This window comes from Gallinula chloropus, assembly GCF_964237585.1.
Source record: "Gallinula chloropus genome assembly, chromosome: 25".
Lineage (NCBI taxonomy): Eukaryota > Metazoa > Chordata > Aves > Gruiformes > Rallidae > Gallinula > Gallinula chloropus.
In genome coordinates this window covers 2,022,813-2,041,505 of record NC_140110.1, presented here as the reverse complement: position 1 = coordinate 2,041,505, position 18,693 = coordinate 2,022,813, and positions in this window count along the sequence as shown.

Sequence of the window (18,693 nt, the reverse complement as noted above, 5' to 3'; positions counted from 1 at the left end):
GCAACAGCTCCCAAACCGAAGGAGCCAGGACCCAAAGACCTAGCTGGCCTGAAGGGCCCCCAGGAGGCCCCCAAGCAGCCCCTCTCCATTTGGGTCTGGGGGCTTTCGTTGGGCCGGGAACCTGGGAGAATCCTGCAAGGTTGCAGTTCGCGGCCCGAGAAGCACTCTCCGGCCAACATGCCCAACTGCAGCAACAGCTCCCAAACCGAAGGAGCCAGGACCCAAAGACCTAGCTGGCCTGAAGGGCCCCCAGGGGGCCCCCAAGCAGCCCCTCTCCATTTGGGTCTGGGGGCTTTCGTTGGGCATGGATACCTGAGAGGTACCTGCAAGGTTACAGTTCGCGGCCCGAGAAGCACTCTCCGGCCAACATGCCCAACTGCAGCAACAGCTCCCAAAGCGAAGGAGCCAGGACCCAAAGACCTAGCTGGCCTGAAGGGCCCCCATGGGGCCCCCAAGGAGCTCCTCTCCATTTGAGTCTGGGGGCTTTCGTTGGGCCGGGAACCTGGGAGGTACCTGCAAGGTTGCAGTTCGCGGCCGGAGAAGCACTCTCCGGCCAGCATGCCCAACTGCAGCAACAGCTCCCAAAGCGAAGGAGCCAGGACCCAAAGACCTAGCTGGCCTGAAGGGCCCCCAGGGGGCCCCCAAGCAGCCCCTCTCCATTTGGGTCTGGGGGCTTTTGTTGGGCCGGGAACCTGGGAGATTCCTGCAAGGTTGCAGTTCGCGGCCCGAGAAGCACTCTCCGGCCAACATGCCCAACTGCAGCAACAGCTCCCAAACCGAATGAGCCAGGACACAAAGACCTAGCTGGCCTGAAGGGCCCCCAGGGGGCCCCCAAGCAGCCCCTCTCAATTTGGGTCTGGGGGCTTTCGTTGGGCATGTATACCTGGGAGGTACCTGCGAGGTTACAGTTCGCGGCCCGAGAAGCACTCTCCGGCCAACATGCCCAACTGCAGTAACAGCTCCCAAACCGAAGGAGCCAGGACCCAAAGACCTAGCTGGCCTGAAGGGCCCCCAGGGGGCCCCCAAGCAGCCCCTCTCAATTTGGGTCTGGGGGCTTTCGTTGGGCCGGGAACCTGGGAGATTCCTGCAAGGTTGCAGTTCGCGGCCCGAGAAGCACTCTCCGGCCAACATGCCCAACTGCAGCAACAGCTCCCAAAGCGAAGGAGCCAGGACCCAAAGACCTAGCTGGCCTGAAGGGCCCCCAGGGGGCCCCCAAGCAGCCCCTCTCAATTTGGGTCTGGGGGCTTTCGTTGGGCCGGGAACCTGGGAGATTCCTGCAAGGTTGCAGTTCGCGGCCCGAGAAGCACTCTCCGGCCAACATGCCCAACTGCAGCAACAGCTCCCAAAGCGAAGGAGCCAGGACCCAAAGACCTAGCTGGCCTGAAGGGCCCCCAGGGGGCCCCCAAGCAGCCCCTCTCCATTTGGGTCTGGGGGCTTTTGTTGGGCCGGGAACCTGGGAGATTCCTGCAAGGTTGCAGTTCGAGGCCCGAGAAGAACTCTCCGGCCAACATGCCCAACTGCAGCAACAGCTCCCAAACCGAATGAGCCAGGACCCAAAGACCTAGCTGGCCTGAAGGGCCCCCAGGAGGCCCCCAAGCAGCCCCTCTCAATTTGGGTCTGGGGGCTTTCGTTGGGCATGGAACCTGGGAGATTCCTGCAAGGTTGCAGTTCGCGGCCCGAGAAGCACTCACCGGCCAACATGGCCAACTGCAGCAACAGCTCCCAAAGCGAAGGAGCCAGGACCCAAAGACCTAGCTGGCCTGAAGGGCCCCCAGGGGGCCCCCAAGCAGCCCCTCTCAATTTGGGTCTGGGGGCTTTTGTTGGGCCGGGAACCTGGGAGAATCCTGCAAGGTTGCAGTTCGCGGCCCGAGAAGCACTCTCCGGCCAACATGCCCAACTGCAGCAACAGCTCCCAAACCGAAGGAGCCAGGACCCAAAGACCTAGCTGGCCTGAAGGGCCCCCAGGAGGCCCCCAAGCAGCCCCTCTCCATTTGGGTCTGGGGGCTTTCGTTGGGCCGGGAACCTGGGAGATTCCTGCAAGGTTGCAGTTCGCGGCCCGAGAAGCACTCTCCGGCCAACATGCCCAACTGCAGCAACAGCTCCCAAAGCGAAGGAGCCAGGACCCAAAGACCTAGCTGGCCTGAAGGGCCCCCAGGGGGCCCCCAAGCAGGCCCTCTCCATTTGGGTCTGGGGGCTTTCGTTGGGCCGGGAACCTGGGAGAATCCTGCAAGGTTGCAGTTCGCGGCCCGAGAAGCACTCTCCGGCCAACATGCCCAACTGCAGCAACAGCTCCCAAAGCGAAGGAGCCAGGACCCAAAGACCTAGCTGGCCTGAAGGGCCCCCAGGGGGCCACCAAGCAGCACCTCTCAATTTGGGTCTGGGGGCTTTCGTTGGGCATGGATACCAGAGAGGTACCTGCAAGGTTACAGTTCGCGGCCCGAGAAGCACTCTCCGGCCAACATGCTCAACTGCAGCAACAGCTCCCAAACCGAAGGAGCCAGGACCCAAAGACCTAGCTGGCCTGAAGGGCCCCCAGGGGGCCCCCAAGCAGCCCCTCTCAATTTGGGTCTGGGGGCTTTCGTTGGGCCGGGAACCTGGGAGATTCCTGCAAGGTTGCAGTTCGCGGCCCGAGAAGCACTCTCCGGCCAACATGCCCAACTGCAGCAACAGCTCCCAAAGCGAAGGAGCCAGGACCCAAAGACCTAGCTGGCCTGAAGTGCCCCCAGGGGGCCCCCAAGCAGCGCCTCTCCATTTGCGTCTGGGGGTTTTCGTTGGGCCGGGAACCTTGGAGGTACCTGCAAGGTTGCAGTTCGCGGCCCGAGAAGCACTCTCCGGCCAACATGCCCAACTGCAGCAACAGCTCCCAAAGCGAAGGAGCCAGGACCCAAAGACCTAGCTGGCCTGAAGGGCCCCCAGGGGGCCCCCAAGCAGCCCCTCTCAATTTGGGTCTGGGGGCTTTCGTTGGGCCGGGAACCTGGGAGATTCCTGCAAGGTTGCAGTTCGCGGCCCGAGAAGCACTCTCCGGGCAACATGCCCAACTGCAGCAACAGCTCCCAAAGCGAAGGAGCCAGGACCCAAAGACCTAGCTGGCCTGAAGGGCCCCCAGGGGGCCCCCAAGCAGCCCCTCTCCATTTGGGTCTGGGGGCTTTCGTTGGGCCGGGAACCTGGGAGGTACCTGCAAGGTTGCAGTTCGCGGCCCGAGAAGCACTCTCCGGCCAACATGCCCAACTGCAGCAACAGCTCCCAAAGCGAAGGAGCCAGGACCCAAAGACCTAGCTGGCCTGAAGGGCCCCCAGGGGGCCCCCAAGCAGCCCCTCTCCATTTGGGTCTGGGGGCTTTCTTTAGGCTGAGAACCTGGGAGATACCAGCAAGGTTGCAGTTCGCGGCCCGAGAAGCACTCTCCGGCCAACATGCCCAACTGCAGCAACAGCTCCCAAAGCGAAGGAGCCAGGACCCAAAGACCTAGCTGGCCTGAAGGGCCCCCATGGGGCCCCAAGCAGCCCCTCTCCATTTGGGTCTGGGGGTTTTCCTTGGTCCGGGAACCTGGGAGGTACCTGCAAGATTGCAGTTCGTGGCCCGAGAAGCACTCTCCGGCCAACATGCCCAACTGCAGGAACAGCTCCCAAAGCGAAGGAGCCAGGACCCAAAGACCTAGCTGGCCTGAAGGGCCCCCAGGGGGCCCCCAAGCAGCCCCTCTCCATTTGGGTCTGGGGGCTTTCGTTGGGCCGGGAACCTGGGAGATTCCTGCGAGGTTGCAGTTCGCGGCCCGAGAAGCACTCTCCGGCCAACATGCCCAACTGCAGCAACAGCTCCCAAAGCGAAGGAGCCAGGACCCAAAGACCTAGCTGGCCTGAAGGGCCCCCAGGGGGCCCCCAAGCAGCCCCTCTCAATTTGGGTCTGGGGGCTTTCGTTGGGCCGGGAACCTGGGAGATTCATGCAAGGTTGCGGTTCGCGGCCCGAGAAGCACTCTCCGGCCAACATGCCCAACTGCAGCAACAGCTCCCAAAGCGAAGGAGCCAGGACCCAAAGACCTAGCTGGCCTGAAGTGCCCCCAGGGGGCCCCCAAGCAGCCCCTCTCCATTTGGGTCTGGGGGCTTTTGTTGGGCCGGGAACCTGGGAGATTCCTGCAAGGTTGCAGTTCGAGGCCCGAGAAGAACTCTCCGGCCAACATGCCCAACTGCAGCAACAGCTCCCAAAGCGAAGGAGCCAGGACCCAAAGACCTAGCTGGCCTGAAGGGCCCCCAGGGGGCCCCCAAGCAGCCCCTCTCCATTTGGGTCTGGGGGCTTTCGTTGGGCCGGGAACCTGGGAGGTACCTGCAAGGTTGCAGTTCGCGGCCCGAGAAGCACTCTCCGGCCAACATGCCCAACTGCAGCAACAGCTCCCAAAGCGAAGGAGCCAGGACCCAAAGACCTAGCTGGCCTGAAGGGCCCCCAGGGGGCCCCCAAGCAGCCCCTCTCCATTTGGGTCTGGGGGCTTTCTTTAGGCTGAGAACCTGGGAGATACCAGCAAGGTTGCAGTTCGCGGCCCGAGAAGCACTCTCCGGCCAACATGCCCAACTGCAGCAACAGCTCCCAAAGCGAAGGAGCCAGGACACAAAGACCTAGCTGGCCTGAAGGGCCCCCAGGGGGCCCCCAAGCAGCCCCTCTCAATTTGGGTCTGGGGGCTTTCGTTGGGCCGGGAACCTGGGAGATTCATGCAAGGTTGCGGTTCGCGGCCCGAGAAGCACTCTCCGGCCAACATGCCCAACTGCAGCAACAGCTCCCAAAGCGAAGGAGCCAGGACCCAAAGACCTAGCTGGCCTGAAGGGCCCCCAGGGGGCCCCCAAGCAGCCCCTCTCAATTTGGGTCTGGGGGCTTTCGTTGGGCCGGGAACCTGGGAGATTCCTGCAAGGTTGCAGTTCGCGGCCCGAGAAGCACTCTCCGGGCAACATGCCCAACTGCAGCAACAGCTCCCAAAGCGAAGGAGCCAGGACCCAAAGACCTAGCTGGCCTGAAGGGCCCCCAGGGGGCCCCCAAGCAGCCCCTCTCCATTTGGGTCTGGGGGCTTTCGTTGGGCCGGGAACCTGGGAGGTACCTGCAAGGTTGCAGTTCGCGGCCCGAGAAGCACTCTCCGGCCAACATGCCCAACTGCAGCAACAGCTCCCAAAGCGAAGGAGCCAGGACCCAAAGACCTAGCTGGCCTGAAGGGCCCCCAGGAGGCCCCCAAGCAGCCCCTCTCCATTTGGGTCTGGGGGCTTTCTTTAGGCTGAGAACCTGGGAGATACCAGCAAGGTTGCAGTTCGCGGCCCGAGAAGCACTCTCCGGCCAACATGACCAACTGCAGCAACAGCTCCCAAAGCGAAGGAGCCAGGACCCAAAGACCTAGCTGGCCTGAAGGGCCCCCAGGGGCCCCCAAGCAGCCCCTCTCCATTTGGGTCTGGGGGTTTTCCTTGGTCCGGGATCCTGGGAGGTACCTGCAAGATTGCAGTTCGTGGCCCGAGAAGCACTCTCCGGCCAACATGCCCAACTGCAGCAACAGCTCCCAAAGCGAAGGAGCCAGGACCCAAAGACCTAGCTGGCCTGAAGGGCCCCCAGGGGGCCCCCAAGCAGCCCCTCTCCATTTGGGTCTGGGGGCTTTCGTTGGGCCGGGAACCTGGGAGATTCCTGCGAGGTTGCAGTTCGCGGCCCGAGAAGCACTCTCCGGCCAACATGCCCAACTGCAGCAACAGCTCCCAAACCGAAGGAGCCAGGACCCAAAGACCTAGCTGGCCTGAAGTGCCCCCAGGGGGTCCCCAAGCAGCCCCTCTCCATTTGGGTCTGGGGGCTTTCGTTGGGCCGGGAACCTGGGAGATTCATGCAATGTTGCGGTTCGCGGCCCGAGAAGCACTCTCCGGCCAACATGCCCAACTGCAGCAACAGCTCCCAAACCGAAGGAGCCAGGACCCAAAGACCTAGCTGGCCTGAAGGGCCCCCATGGGGGGCCCCAAGCAGCCCCTCTCCATTTGGGTCTGGGGGCTTTCTTTGGGCCGGGAACCTGGGAGAATCCTGCAAGGTTGCAGTTCGCGGCCCGAGAAGCACTCTCCGGCCAGCATGCTCAACTGCAGCAACAGCTCCCAAACCGAAGGAGCCAGGACCCAAAGACCTAGCTGGCCTGAAGGGCCCCCAGGGGGCCCCCAAGCAGCCCCTCTCAATTTGGGTCTGGGGGCTTTCATTTGGCATGGAACCTAGGAGATTCCTGCAAGGTTGCAGTTCGCGGCCCGAGAAGCACTCTCCGCCCAACATGCCCAACTGCAGCAACAGCTCCCAAAGCGAAGGAGCCAGGACCCAAAGACCTAGCTGGCCTGAAGGGCCCCCAGGGGGCCCCCAAGCAGCCCCTCTCCATTTGGGTCTTGGGGCTTTCGTTGGGCATGGGTACCTGAGAGGTACCTGCAAGGTTGCAGTTCGAGGCCCGAGAAGCACTCTCCGGCCAACATGCCCAACTGCAGCAACAGCTCCCAAACCGAATGAGCCAGGACACAAAGACCTAGCTGGCCTGAAGTGCCCCCAGGGGGCCCCCAAGCAGCCCTTCTCAATTTGGGTCTGGGGGCTTTCGTTGGGCATGTATACCTGGGAGGTACCTGCAAGGTTACAGTTCGCGGCCCGAGAAGCACTCTCCGGCCAACATGCCCAACTGCAGCAACAGCTCCCAAACCGAAGGAGCCAGGACCCAAAGACCTAGCTGGCCTGAAGGGCCCCCAGGGGTCCCCCAAGCAGCCCCTCTCCATTTGGGTCTGGGAGCTTTCGTTGGGCATGGATACCTGAGATGTACCTGCAAGATTACAGTTCGCGGCCCGAGAAGCACTCTCCGGCCAACATGCTCAACTGCAGCAACAGCTCCCAAACCGAAGGAGCCAGGACCCAAAGACCTAGGTGGCCTGAAGGGCCCCCAGGGGGCCCCCAAGCAGCCCCTCTCCATTTGGGTCTGGGGGCTTTCGTTGGGCCGGGAACCTGGGAGATTCCTGCAAGGTTGCAGTTCGCGGCCCGAGAAGCACTCTCCGGCCAACATGCCCAACTGCAGCAACAGCTCCCAAAGCGAAGGAGCCAGGACCCAAAGACCTAGCTGGCCTGAAGGGCCCCCAGGGGGCCCCCAAGCAGCCCCTCTCAATTTGGGTCTGGGGGCTTTCGTTGGGCCGGGAACCTGGGAGATTCCTGCAAGGTTGCAGTTCGCGGCCCGAGAAGCACTCTCCGGCCAACATGCCCAACTGCAGCAACAGCTCCCAAACCGAAGGAGCCAGGACCCAAAGACCTAGCTGGCCTGAAGGGCCCCCAGGAGGCCCCCAAGCAGCCCCTCTCAATTTGGGTCTGGGGGCTTTCGTTGGGCCGGGAACCTGGGAGATTCCTGCAAGGTTGCAGTTCGCGGCCCGAGAAGCACTCTCCGGCCAACATGCCCAACTGCAGCAACAGCTCCCAAAGCGAAGGAGCCAGGACCCAAAGACCTAGCTGGCCTGAAGGGCCCCCAGGGGGCCCCCAAGCAGCCCCTCTCCATTTGGGTCTGGGGGCTTTCGATGGGCCGGGAACCTGGGAGGTACCTGCAAGGTTGCAGTTCGCGGCCCAAGAAGCACTCTCCGGCCAACATGCCCAACTGCAGCAACAGCTCCCAAAGCGAAGGAGCCAGGACCCAAAGACCTAGCTGGCCTGAAGGGCCCCCAGGGGGCCCCCAAGCAGCCCCTCTCCATTTGGGTCTGGGGGCTTTCGTTGGGCATGGATACCTGAGAGGTACCTGCAAGGTTACAGTTCGCGGCCCGAGAAGCACTCTCCGGCCAACATGCCCAACTGCAGCAACAGCTCCCAAAGCGAAGGAGCCAGGACCCAAAGACCTAGCTGGCCTGAAGGGCCCCCAGGGGGCCCCCAAGCAGCCCCTCTCAATTTGGGTCTGGGGGCTTTCGTTGGGCCGGGAACCTGGGAGATTCCTGCAAGGTTGCAGTTCGCGGCCCGAGAAGCACTCTCCGGCCAACATGCCCAACTGCAGCAACAGCTCCCAAACCGAAGGAGCCAGGACCCAAAGACCTAGCTGGCCTGAAGGGCCCCCAGGAGGCCCCCAAGCAGCCCCTCTCAATTTGGGTCTGGGGGCTTTCGTTGGGCCGGGAACCTGGGAGATTCCTGCAAGGTTGCAGTTCGCGGCCCGAGAAGCACTCTCCGGCCAACATGCCCAACTGCAGCAACAGCTCCCAAAGCGAAGGAGCCAGGACCCAAAGACCTAGCTGGCCTGAAGGGCCCCCAGGGGGCCCCCAAGCAGCCCCTCTCCATTTGGGTCTGGGGGCTTTCGATGGGCCGGGAACCTGGGAGGTACCTGCAAGGTTGCAGTTCGCGGCCCAAGAAGCACTCTCCGGCCAACATGCCCAACTGCAGCAACAGCTCCCAAAGCGAAGGAGCCAGGACCCAAAGACCTAGCTGGCCTGAAGGGCCCCCAGGGGGCCCCCAAGCAGCCCCTCTCCATTTGGGTCTGGGGGCTTTCGTTGGGCATGGATACCTGAGAGGTACCTGCAAGGTTGCAGTTCGCGGCCCGAGAAGCACTCTCCGGCCAACATGTCCAACTGCAGCAACAGCTCCCAAACCGAAGGAGCCAGGACCCAAAGACCTAGCTGGCCTGAAGGGCCCCCAGGGGGCCCCCAAGCAGCCCCTCTCAATTTGGGTCTGGGGGCTTTCGTTGGGCCGGGAACCTGGGAGATTCATGCAAGGTTGCAGTTCGCGGCCCGAGAAGCACTCTCCGGCCAACATGCCCAACTGCAGCAACAGCTCCCAAACCGAAGGAGCCAGGACCCAAAGACCTAGCTGGCCTGAAGGGCCCCCAGGAGGCCCCCAAGCAGCCCCTCTCAATTTGGGTCTGGGGGCTTTCGTTGGGCCGGGAACCTGGGAGATTCCTGCAAGGTTGCAGTTCGCGGCCCGAGAAGCACTCTCCGGCCAACATGCCCAACTGCAGCAACAGCTCCCAAAGCGAAGGAGCCAGGACCCAAAGACCTAGCTGGCCTGAAGGGCCCCCAGGGGGCCCCCAAGCAGCCCCTCTCCATTTGGGTCTGGGGGCTTTCGATGGGCCGGGAACCTGGGAGGTACCTGCAAGGTTGCAGTTCGCGGCCCAAGAAGCACTCTCCGGCCAACATGCCCAACTGCAGCAACAGCTCCCAAAGCGAAGGAGCCAGGACCCAAAGACCTAGCTGGCCTGAAGGGCCCCCAGGGGGCCCCCAAGCAGCCCCTCTCCATTTGGGTCTGGGGGCTTTCGTTGGGCATGGATACCTGAGAGGTACCTGCAAGGTTGCAGTTCGCGGCCCGAGAAGCACTCTCCGGCCAACATGCCCAACTGCAGCAACAGCTCCCAAAGCGAAGGAGCCAGGACCCAAAGACCTAGCTGGCCTGAAGGGCCCCCAGGGGGCCCCCAAGCAGCCCCTCTCCATTTGGGTCTGGGGGCTTTCGTTGGGCCGGGAACCTGGGAGATTCCTGCAAGGTTGCAGTTCGCGGCCCGAGAAGCACTCTCCGGCCAACATGCCCAACTGCAGCAACAGCTCCCAAAGCGAAGGAGCCAGGACCCAAAGACCTAGCTGGCCTGAAGGGCCCCCAGGGGGCCCCCAAGCAGCCCCTCTCAATTTGGGTCTGGGGGCTTTCGTTGGGCCGGGAACCTGGGAGATTCCTGCAAGGTTGCAGTTCGCGGCCCGAGAAGCACTCTCCGGCCAACATGCCCAACTGCAGCAACAGCTCCCAAACCGAAGGAGCCAGGACCCAAAGACCTAGCTGGCCTGAAGGGCCCCCAGGAGGCCCCCAAGCACCCCCTCTCAATTTGGGTCTGGGGGCTTTCGTTGGGCCGGGAACCTGGGAGATTCCTGCAAGGTTGCAGTTCGCGGCCCGAGAAGCACTCTCCGGCCAACATGCCCAACTGCAGCAACAGCTCCCAAAGCGAAGGAGCCAGGACCCAAAGACCTAGCTGGCCTGAAGGGCCCCCAGGGGGCCCCCAAGCAGCCCCTCTCCATTTGGGTCTGGGGGCTTTCGATGGGCCGGGAACCTGGGAGGTACCTGCAAGGTTGCAGTTCGCGGCCCAAGAAGCACTCTCCGGCCAACATGCCCAACTGCAGCAACAGCTCCCAAAGCGAAGGAGCCAGGACCCAAAGACCTAGCTGGCCTGAAGGGCCCCCAGGGGGCCCCCAAGCAGCCCCTCTCCATTTGGGTCTGGGGGCTTTCGTTGGGCATGGATACCTGAGAGGTACCTGCAAGGTTGCAGTTCGCGGCCCGAGAAGCACTCTCCGGCCAACATGCCCAACTGCAGCAACAGCTCCCAAAGCGAAGGAGCCAGGACCCAAAGACCTAGCTGGCCTGAAGGGCCCCCAGGGGGCCCCCAAGCAGCCCCTCTCAATTTGGGTCTGGGGGCTTTCGTTGGGCCGGGAACCTGGGAGATTCAGGCAAGGTTGCAGTTCGCGGCCCGAGAAGCACTCTCCGGCCAACATGTCCAACTGCAGCAACAGCTCCCAAACCGAAGGAGCCAGGACCCAAAGACCTAGCTGGCCTGAAGGGCCCCCAGGGGGCCCCCAAGGAGCTCATCTCCATTTGGGTCTGGGAGCTTTAGTTGGGCCGGGAACCTGGGAGGTACCTGCAAGATTGCAGTTCGTGGCCCGAGAAGCACTCTCCGGCCAACATGCCCAACTGCAGGAACAGCTCCCAAAGCGAAGGAGCCAGGACCCAAAGACCTAGCTGGCCTGAAGGGCCCCCAGGGGGCCCCCAAGCAGCCCCTCTCCATTTGGGTCTGGGGGCTTTCGTTGGGCCGGGAACCTGGGAGATTCCTGCGAGGTTGCAGTTCGCGGCCCGAGAAGCACTCTCCGGCCAACATGCCCAACTGCAGCAACAGCTCCCAAACCGAAGGAGCCAGGACCCAAAGACCTAGCTGGCCTGAAGGGCCCCCAGGGGGCCCCCAAGCAGCCCCTCTCCATTTGGGTCTGGGGGCTTTCGTTGGGCATGGATACCTGAGAGGTACCTGCAAGGTTACAGTTCGCGGCCCGAGAAGCACTCTCCGGCCAACATGCCCAACTGCAGCAACAGCTCCCAAAGCGAAGGAGCCAGGACCCAAAGACCTAGCTGGCCTGAAGTGCCCCCAGGGGGTCCCCAAGCAGCCCCTCTCCATTTGGGTCTGGGGGCTTTCGTTGGGCATGGATACCTGAGAGGTACCTGCAAGGTTACAGTTCGCGGCCCGAGAAGCACTCTCCGGCCAACATGCCCAACTGCAGCAACAGCTCCCAAAGCGAAGGAGCCAGGACCCAAAGACCTAGCTGGCCTGAAGTGCCCCCAGGGGGCCCCCAAGCAGCCCCTCTCAATTTGGGTCTGGGGGCTTTCGTTGGGCCGGGACCTGGGAGATTCCTGCAAGGTTGCAGTTCGCGGCCGGAGAAGCACTCTCCGGCCAACATGCCCAACTGCAGCAACAGCTCCCAAAGCGAAGGAGCCAGGACCCAAAGACCTAGCTGGCCTGAAGGGCCCCCAGGGGGCCCCCAAGCAGCCCCTCTCCATTTGGGTCTGGGGGTTTTCGTTGGGCCGGGAACCTGGGAGGTACCTGCAAGGTTGCAGTTCGCGGCCCGAGAAGCACTCTCCGGCCAACATGCCCAACTGCAGCAACAGCTCCCAAACCGAAGGAGCCAGGACCCAAAGACCTAGCTGGCCTGAAGGGCCCCCATGGGGGGCCCCAAGCAGCCCCTCTCCATTTGGGTCTGGGGGCTTTCGTTGGGCCGGGAACCTGGGAGAATCCTGCAAGGTTGCAGTTCGCGGCCCGAGAAGCACTCTCCGGCCAACATGCTCAACTGCAGCAACAGCTCCCAAACCGAAGGAGCCAGGACCCAAAGACCTAGCTGGCCTGAAGGGCCCCCAGGGGGCCCCCAAGCAGCCCCTCTCCATTTGGGTCTGGGGGCTTTCGTTTGGCATGGAACCTAGGAGATTCCTGCAAGGTTGCAGTTCGCGGCCCGAGAAGCACTCTCCGGCCAACATGCCCAACTGCAGCAACAGCTCCCAAACCGAAGGAGCCAGGACCCAAAGACCTAGCTGGCCTGAAGGGCCCCCAGGGGGCCCCCAAGCAGCCCCTCTCCATTTGGGTCTGGGGGCTTTCTTTAGGCTGAGAACCTGGGAGATACCAGCAAGGTTGCAGTTCGCGGCCCGAGAAGCACTCTCCGGCCAACATGCCCAACTGCAGCAACAGCTCCCAAAGCGAAGGAGCCAGGACCCAAAGACCTAGCTGGCCTGAAGGGCCCAAGGGGGCCCCCAAGCAGCCCCTCTCCATTTGGGTCTGGGGGTTTTCCTTGGTCCGGGAACCTGGGAGGTACCTGCAAGATTGCAGTTCGTGGCCCGAGAAGCACTCTCCGGCCAACATGCCCAACTGCAGCAACAGCTCCCAAACCGAAGGAGCCAGGACCCAAAGACCTAGCTGGCCTGAAGGGCCCCCAGGGGGCCCCCAAGCAGCCCCTCTCCATTTGGGTCTGGGGGCTTTCGTTGGGCCGGGAACCTGGGAGATTCCTGCGAGGTTGCAGTTCGCGGCCCGAGAAGCACTCTCCGGCCAACATGCCCAACTGCAGCAACAGCTCCCAAAGCGAAGGAGCCAGGACACAAAGACCTAGCTGGCCTGAAGGGCCCCCAGGGGGCCCCCAAGCAGCCCCTCTCAATTTGGGTCTGGGGGCTTTCGTTGGGCCGGGAACCTGGGAGATTCATGCAAGGTTGCGGTTCGCGGCCCGAGAAGCACTCTCCGGCCAACATGCCCAACTGCAGCAACAGCTCCCAAAGCGAAGGAGCCAGGACCCAAAGACCTAGCTGGCCTGAAGGGCCCCCAGGGGGCCCCCAAGCAGCCCCTCTCAATTTGGGTCTGGGGGCTTTCGTTGGGCCGGGAACCTGGGAGATTCCTGCAAGGTTGCAGTTCGCGGCCCGAGAAGCACTCTCCGCCCAACATGCCCAACTGCAGCAACAGCTCCCAAAGCGAAGGAGCCAGGACCCAAAGACCTAGCTGGCCTGAAGGGCCCCCAGGGGGCCCCCAAGCAGCCCCTCTCCATTTGGGTCTGGGGGCTTTCGTTGGGCCGGGAACCTGGGAGGTACCTGCAAGGTTGCAGTTCGCGGCCCGAGAAGCACTCTCCGGCCAACATGCCCAACTGCAGCAACAGCTCCCAAAGCGAAGGAGCCAGGACCCAAAGACCTAGCTGGCCTGAAGGGCCCCCAGGAGGCCCCCAAGCAGCCCCTCTCCATTTGGGTCTGGGGGCTTTCTTTAGGCTGAGAACCTGGGAGATACCAGCAAGGTTGCAGTTCGCGGCCCGAGAAGCACTCTCCGGCCAACATGACCAACTGCAGCAACAGCTCCCAAAGCGAAGGAGCCAGGACCCAAAGACCTAGCTGGCCTGAAGGGCCCCCAGGGGCCCCCAAGCAGCCCCTCTCAATTTGGGTCTGGGGGTTTTCCTTGGTCCGGGAACCTGGGAGGTACCTGCAAGATTGCAGTTCGTGGCCCGAGAAGCACTCTCCGGCCAACATGCCCAACTGCAGCAACAGCTCCCAAAGCGAAGGAGCCAGGACCCAAAGACCTAGCTGGCCTGAAGGGCCCCCAGGGGGCCCCCAAGCAGCCCCTCTCCATTTGGGTCTGGGGGCTTTCGTTGGGCCGGGAACCTGGGAGATTCCTGCGAGGTTGCAGTTCGCGGCCCGAGAAGCACTCTCCGGCCAACATGCCCAACTGCAGCAACAGCTCCCAAACCGAAGGAGCCAGGACCCAAAGACCTAGCTGGCCTGAAGTGCCCCCAGGGGGTCCCCAAGCAGCCCCTCTCCATTTGGGTCTGGGGGCTTTCGTTGGGCCGGGAACCTGGGAGATTCATGCAATGTTGCGGTTCGCGGCCCGAGAAGCACTCTCCGGCCAACATGCCCAACTGCAGCAACAGCTCCCAAACCGAAGGAGCCAGGACCCAAAGACCTAGCTGGCCTGAAGGGCCCCCATGGGGGGCCCCAAGCAGCCCCTCTCCATTTGGGTCTGGGGGCTTTCTTTGGGCCGGGAACCTGGGAGAATCCTGCAAGGTTGCAGTTCGCGGCCCGAGAAGCACTCTCCGGCCAGCATGCTCAACTGCAGCAACAGCTCCCAAACCGAAGGAGCCAGGACCCAAAGACCTAGCTGGCCTGAAGGGCCCCCAGGGGGCCCCCAAGCAGCCCCTCTCAATTTGGGTCTGGGGGCTTTCATTTGGCATGGAACCTAGGAGATTCCTGCAAGGTTGCAGTTCGCGGCCCGAGAAGCACTCTCCGCCCAACATGCCCAACTGCAGCAACAGCTCCCAAAGCGAAGGAGCCAGGACCCAAAGACCTAGCTGGCCTGAAGGGCCCCCAGGGGGCCCCCAAGCAGCCCCTCTCCATTTGGGTCTTGGGGCTTTCGTTGGGCATGGGTACCTGAGAGGTACCTGCAAGGTTGCAGTTCGAGGCCCGAGAAGCACTCTCCGGCCAACATGCCCAACTGCAGCAACAGCTCCCAAACCGAATGAGCCAGGACACAAAGACCTAGCTGGCCTGAAGTGCCCCCAGGGGGCCCCCAAGCAGCCCTTCTCAATTTGGGTCTGGGGGCTTTCGTTGGGCATGTATACCTGGGAGGTACCTGCAAGGTTACAGTTCGCGGCCCGAGAAGCACTCTCCGGCCAACATGCCCAACTGCAGCAACAGCTCCCAAACCGAAGGAGCCAGGACCCAAAGACCTAGCTGGCCTGAAGGGCCCCCAGGGGTCCCCCAAGCAGCCCCTCTCCATTTGGGTCTGGGAGCTTTCGTTGGGCATGGATACCTGAGATGTACCTGCAAGATTACAGTTCGCGGCCCGAGAAGCACTCTCCGGCCAACATGCTCAACTGCAGCAACAGCTCCCAAACCGAAGGAGCCAGGACCCAAAGACCTAGGTGGCCTGAAGGGCCCCCAGGGGGCCCCCAAGCAGCCCCTCTCCATTTGGGTCTGGGGGCTTTCGTTGGGCCGGGAACCTGGGAGATTCCTGCAAGGTTGCAGTTCGCGGCCCGAGAAGCACTCTCCGGCCAACATGCCCAACTGCAGCAACAGCTCCCAAAGCGAAGGAGCCAGGACCCAAAGACCTAGCTGGCCTGAAGGGCCCCCAGGGGGCCCCCAAGCAGCCCCTCTCAATTTGGGTCTGGGGGCTTTCGTTGGGCCGGGAACCTGGGAGATTCCTGCAAGGTTGCAGTTCGCGGCCCGAGAAGCACTCTCCGGCCAACATGCCCAACTGCAGCAACAGCTCCCAAACCGAAGGAGCCAGGACCCAAAGACCTAGCTGGCCTGAAGGGCCCCCAGGAGGCCCCCAAGCAGCCCCTCTCAATTTGGGTCTGGGGGCTTTCGTTGGGCCGGGAACCTGGGAGATTCCTGCAAGGTTGCAGTTCGCGGCCCGAGAAGCACTCTCCGGCCAACATGCCCAACTGCAGCAACAGCTCCCAAAGCGAAGGAGCCAGGACCCAAAGACCTAGCTGGCCTGAAGGGCCCCCAGGGGGCCCCCAAGCAGCCCCTCTCCATTTGGGTCTGGGGGCTTTCGATGGGCCGGGAACCTGGGAGGTACCTGCAAGGTTGCAGTTCGCGGCCCAAGAAGCACTCTCCGGCCAACATGCCCAACTGCAGCAACAGCTCCCAAAGCGAAGGAGCCAGGACCCAAAGACCTAGCTGGCCTGAAGGGCCCCCAGGGGGCCCCCAAGCAGCCCCTCTCCATTTGGGTCTGGGGGCTTTCGTTGGGCATGGATACCTGAGAGGTACCTGCAAGGTTACAGTTCGCGGCCCGAGAAGCACTCTCCGGCCAACATGCCCAACTGCAGCAACAGCTCCCAAACCGAAGGAGCCAGGACCCAAAGACCTAGCTGGCCTGAAGGGCCCCCAGGGGGCCCCCAAGCAGCCCCTCTCAATTTGGGTCTGGGGGCTTTCGTTGGGCCGGGAACCTGGGAGATTCATGCAAGGTTGCAGTTCGCGGCCCGAGAAGCACTCTCCGGCCAACATGCCCAACTGCAGCAACAGCTCCCAAACCGAATGAGCCAGGACCCAAAGACCTAGCTGGCCTGAAGGGCCCCCAGGAGGCCCCCAAGCAGCCCCTCTCAATTTGGGTCTGGGGGCTTTCGTTGGGCCGGGAACCTGGGAGATTCCTGCAAGGTTGCAGTTCGCGGCCCGAGAAGCACTCTCCGGCCAACATGCCCAACTGCAGCAACAGCTCCCAAAGCGAAGGAGCCAGGACCCAAAGACCTAGCTGGCCTGAAGGGCCCCCAGGGGGCCCCCAAGCAGCCCCTCTCCATTTGGGTCTGGGGGCTTTCGATGGGCCGGGAACCTGGGAGGTACCTGCAAGGTTGCAGTTCGCGGCCCAAGAAGCACTCTCCGGCCAACATGCCCAACTGCAGCAACAGCTCCCAAAGCGAAGGAGCCAGGACCCAAAGACCTAGCTGGCCTGAAGGGCCCCCAGGGGGCCCCCAAGCAGCCCCTCTCCATTTGGGTCTGGGGGCTTTCGTTGGGCATGGATACCTGAGAGGTACCTGCAAGGTTACAGTTCGCGGCCCGAGAAGCACTCTCCGGCCAGCATGCCCAACTGCAGCAACAGCTCCCAAAGCGAAGGAGCCAGGACCCAAAGACCTAGCTGGCCTGAAGGGCCCCCAGGGGGCCCCCAAGCAGCCCCTCTCCATTTGGGTCTGGGGGCTTTCGTTGGGCGGGGAACCTGGGAGATTCCTGCAAGGTTGCAGTTCGCGGCCCGAGAAGCACTCTCCGGCCAACATGCCCAACTGCAGCAACAGCTCCCAAAGCGAAGGAGCCAGGACCCAAAGACCTAGCTGGCCTGAAGGGCCCCCAGGGGGCCCCCAAGCAGCCCCTCTCAATTTGGGTCTGGGGGCTTTCGTTGGGCCGGGAACCTGGGAGATTCCTGCAAGGTTGCAGTTCGCGGCCCGAGAAGCACTCTCCGGCCAACATGCCCAACTGCAGCAACAGCTCCCAAACCGAAGGAGCCAGGACCCAAAGACCTAGCTGGCCTGAAGGGCCCCCAGGAGGCCCCCAAGCAGCCCCTCTCAATTTGGGTCTGGGGGCTTTCGTTGGGCCGGGAACCTGGGAGATTCCTGCAAGGTTGCAGTTCGCGGCCCGAGAAGCACTCTCCGGCCAACATGCCCAACTGCAGCAACAGCTCCCAAAGCGAAGGAGCCAGGACCCAAAGACCTAGCTGGCCTGAAGGGCCCCCAGGGGGCCCCCAAGCAGCCCCTCTCCATTTGGGTCTGGGGGCTTTCGATGGGCCGGGAACCTGGGAGGTACCTGCAAGGTTGCAGTTCGCGGCCCAAGAAGCACTCTCCGGCCAACATGCCCAACTGCAGCAACAGCTCCCAAAGCGAAGGAGCCAGGACCCAAAGACCTAGCTGGCCTGAAGGGCCCCCAGGGGGCCCCCAAGCAGCCCCTCTCCATTTGGGTCTGGGGGCTTTCGTTGGGCATGGATACCTGAGAGGTACCTGCAAGGTTACTGTTCGCGGCCCGAGAAGCACTCTCCGGCCAACATGCCCAACTGCAGCAACAGCTCCCAAAGCGAAGGAGCCAGGACCCAAAGACCTAGCTGGCCTGAAGGGCCCCCAGGAGGCCCCCAAGCAGCCCCTCTCAATTTGGGTCTGGGGGCTTTCGTTGGGCCGGGAACCTGGGAGATTCAGGCAAGGTTGCAGTTCGCGGCCCGAGAAGCACTCTCCGGCCAACATGTCCAACTGCAGCAACAGCTCCCAAACCGAAGGAGCCAGGACCCAAAGACCTAGCTGGCCTGAAGGGCCCCCAGGGGGCCCCCAAGGAGCTCATCTCCATTTGGGTCTGGGAGCTTTAGTTGGGCCGGGAACCTGGGAGGTACCTGCAAGATTGCAGTTCGTGGCCCGAGAAGCACTCTCCGGCCAACATGCCCAACTGCAGGAACAGCTCCCAAAGCGAAGGAGCCAGGACCCAAAGACCTAGCTGGCCTGAAGGGCCCCCAGGGGGCCCCCAAGCAGCCCCTCTCCATTTGGGTCTGGGGGCTTTCGTTGGGCCGGGAACCTGGGAGATTCCTGCGAGGTTGCAGTTCGCGGCCCGAGAAGCACTCTCCGGCCAACATGCCCAACTGCAGCAACAGCTCCCAAACCGAAGGAGCCAGGACCCAAAGACCTAGCTGGCCTGAAGTGCCCCCAGGGGGTCCCCAAGCAGCCCCTCTCCATTTGGGTCTGGGGGCTTTCGTTGGGCATGGATACCTGAGAGGTACCTGCAAGGTTACAGTTCGCGGCCCGAGAAGCACTCTCCGGCCAACATGCCCAACTGCAGCAACAGCTCCCAAAGCGAAGGAGCCAGGACCCAAAGACCTAGCTGGCCTGAAGTGCCCCCAGGGGGCCCCCAAGCAGCCCCTCTCAATTTGGGTCTGGGGGCTTTCGTTGGGCCGGGACCTGGGAGATTCCTGCAAGGTTGCAGTTCGCGGCCGGAGAAGCACTCTCCGGCCAACATGCCCAACTGCAGCAACAGCTCCCAAAGCGAAGGAGCCAGGACCCAAAGACCTAGCTGGCCTGAAGGGCCCCCAGGGGGCCCCCAAGCAGCCCCTCTCCATTTGGGTCTGGGGGTTTTCGTTGGGCCGGGAACCTGGGAGGTACCTGCAAGGTTGCAGTTCGCGGCCCGAGAAGCACTCTCCGGCCAACATGCCCAACTGCAGCAACAGCTCCCAAAGCGAAGGAGCCAGGACCCAAAGACCTAGCTGGCCTGAAGGGC